Source organism: Sinohyriopsis cumingii, chromosome 17, assembly GCF_028554795.1.
Source record: "Sinohyriopsis cumingii isolate HCF-2022 chromosome 17, ASM2855479v2, whole genome shotgun sequence".
NCBI classification, from domain to species: Eukaryota; Metazoa; Mollusca; class Bivalvia; order Unionida; family Unionidae; genus Sinohyriopsis; species Sinohyriopsis cumingii.
Window position 1 is genome coordinate 54,188,462 of NC_142977.1, and position 3,686 is coordinate 54,192,147.

The window sequence follows — 3,686 nt, forward strand, 5'->3', positions numbered from 1 at the left end:
AAGATTGCACTATTTTTTCTAGACTGTATGCAATGTTAACGAATTAGTAATTATTTTCTTTGGCTGCAAAGTTCAATTTCCATTGGATTGAACCTATCAAAAAAATGACAACTAGAAACACAAGAAATGTAGTTTACGTGCTTTTGTAAGAGGGGTTGGGGTGAGAATGCACATGGTGTGCATCAAATAAAATAACATCACCTGGGCATTTACATGTATGCAAACGGCGTGACCAGTAAAACGTTTGTATGAAGAAAGAAAAATAAAAGTTGAAAAGAACAGACACCAAAACAAATTAGAAGAAAATATAAAAAAATCTAACAGTTTTAAATTCCACATTTAGAGTTTCCATTAAGGTAAGACATATTAGCAGATACGATTTTAGACTTCTCTTGCAGCTTTAATTTGGCACCTAACTCATGCAGACAATTCAATTCTTGTTATCTCTGTTATATTTTATGGAATAATGTTGTCGGTACATTTGTCCGTCCTAGATAAATCCACGAGTTCTTTTTGTTAAAAACTCGAAACCTGCTCAGATGTTATGTGGATTGACATTACATTTATTGTAAATGATGCAACTTCAAAACAACGTTCTCAGTGATTTTCAAAATGATGAATAGTATATGTATGTATGTATGTATGTATGCATCTATGTATGGATGGATGGATAGATGGATGGATGTTGTTAAGTAGGTGTGTGTGTGTGTGATTTGGATTTCTAACGTAACTTTAACAAGTTTAGAGCCATGTCGCTATGATGTCTGCAGTGTGGCAGTTTATAGTGATGTCTAACACTGGGATATCATGCCGCAGACATGTAGCATCATGTACTACCCAGTCACATTATCCTGATACCAGGCCGACCAGTCCTATCACTAAACTATTAATGCTGAACGCCAAGCGAAGCAGCTGTTAGTACCAAATTTTTTTAGTCTTTGGTGACTCAGTCGATACTCTAACCCGCTACCTCCCGCATCCAAGGCGGACGCTTTCACCCCTTAGGCCAGTGGATCAGTTTGTTTAGTAGGTATTTTCATTCGTATGTATGTATGTATGTATGTATGTATGTATGTATGTATGTATGTATATATGTATGCATGCATGCATGCATGTATGTATGTATGTATGTATGTATGTACGTACGTATGTATGTATGTATGTACGCACGTATGTATGGTGTATGTATGTATGTATGTTTGCTTGCATGCATGCGTGCTTTCGTATGTATGAAAGCCTAATATGAAAGACTTATTTTCCTGGCGATATGTCTCGAGGAATGGAAAAGTGGTCTGAATTTCAAAGGTTAAATTTGTCTTACAATCAAAATAATTAGTCACGACACCCGCATCTGCTGTGACAAGTATGTCTGACTTTGGAGCGATGATAAGGACATTTCCCATTGATTATCAGGCATGATTGGGTGTGTGTGTGTGATTTGGATTTTTTAACGTAGCTTTAACAATTTTTCAGTCATATCGCTACGATGTCTACAGTGTGGCAGTTTATAGTGATGTCTAGCACTGAGGCATCAAGTCGCAGACATGTAACATGATGTCCCACCCAGCCACATTATCCTGACACCAGGCCGCCCAGTCCTAACACTGACCCCTTAATGCTGATCCCCAAGCGTGGCACCTGTTAGTACCATTTTCTTGTTGTTGTTGTTGTTGTAGGGTTTAAATCCATTTTCTCAGCACACGATAGCCTATACATGGCGACCAGTATTAATGGTGGAGGAAGAACCCGGGAAATCCCCTGAAAAAAGCAGCGAACCACGAGATTCTACTGCAAGCTTTCTCACATACCCATATTTCTGAAGCCGAGACTAGAACCCACAAAGACAGAGGTGAGATGACAGTGATCCGTAACGGAGAGCGCTTTGGACCACTTGGCTACTTGGGGTCCCCCAGTACCATTTTTGTCAGTCTTTCGTATGACTCAGCCGGGGACCAAGGCAGAAGAGGGGGTAGATATTCGTGTAGATAGAATGAGACATACGTAAGCTGATAGATAGTAAATAACTGTAGGTTAACATATTCAAGAGGAGACATTTTAAGGAGGTGGTGGATAAGGAGCTAGGTGTGTCGATTGAGGTCGTAGTTAGGTAGGTAGGTAAAAGCAACTAGTACTTAGCAATACCAGCGATTTGTGTACATTAGATAGGCAGACCACGTCAATTTGTATTTCAGCTACACCTCTGATGTGTCATATACAATGTGGCCTATTATTGGAATTATCTTGTATTTCTTTCGGATGGCAACTGACATAACCACTGTTATATAATCTAATCTTTCCAAATTGATCTACAAATGCGACAGCAATATTTTTAGATATTAGTACTATTTTTTGCCAACAACACTTATAAAAGGAGGGCGGGAACATTTAATTTCACACGTTTATTTATTTCAACGCATCCAACATGACGTGACGTGTTTAATATTCCTGTAAAGACAATTAAGGAAATCAGCACATTTTATCGTACAAAATCTGGCACATAGCAAGGAGCTGCATTCATATATATATATATATATGTGTGTGTGTGTGTGTGTGTGTGTGTGTGTGTGTGTGTGTGTGTGATTCTGATTGGAGATCCTATTACAGAGTTTGATTCCGTTGATTTAAATTAAAGCGAAGAACCCGGGTATTTGTCCTTTTATGACTATAATAATCCTCATTTAGTTCCAGGTTATTGAGCCAATCTTCAAAATTCTTGCTTGTTAAATAATCAATGGCTTCCTATAAGTGGCTTAGAAAATGACCTATGTTCGTTCAGCCGAGGACACCACAGAAGCCTGAGGAATCCAAAATATTAAAAATACCTAACATGTTAACACTGCACGCAAGAGAACTTGGGATCCGGCGCAGTACCTCTTGATTGCACTGCACCTATTTGCTTCCACAAATTTGTAACTTATTTATTCAGGCAAAACAGTTTTATATTTACTCGAAATTACATCATAAGGATGTTGGAATGCGCCTTTAAGAAACGAGACAAAGGAATAATTTGTAATTTGTTTCACGCTTGTCTAACGAAATGTTAATATATGATGAATAATCAATGTGTCTACATTTTTTTTAAATTTAAGTACGTAGTACATAAGTATCTTGCGAAATGAAAACTCATTTTATTCTCCATTATCATAAAACATAATATTAGAAAAAAACAAATTAAACAAAAATAAAATATTCTATCATATAAAAACATGGGATATATCCAATAATTTTGATATTTCTCAAAATCCAGCAATGTTTTTTAAACGTCAAGAATATTTTTAACTTTCTGATCCCGAGTACACACTAATTTAATCTTTATATTAAGGTTTTAATGAGCTATTTATACGAATCGTTCATCCATGCATCTCTCTCTCTCCACTTAAACAAATTGTAAGAAGTAAAAAAAATATATTTTATTGTTGATACAATTTTTGCTTATTCCTTCTCTGTAAACGGATATATTTTGATAGTTCAATATGGCGGTTAAACTTTGATTTTCATATGTTTAAGTGCGTCGATCACCACATATAATAATGTATGATCTAATATCTAAGTTACAAGGTTCTTTCTAATTATACAGATTATACACTATGATGCTGAATCAGTAAAATAAATAGGGCAGGTACTGGACTTTGATATACCGATTGTGTGCACCTCCACCTCTGGCCGACTATAAATCTAAGTTTTGT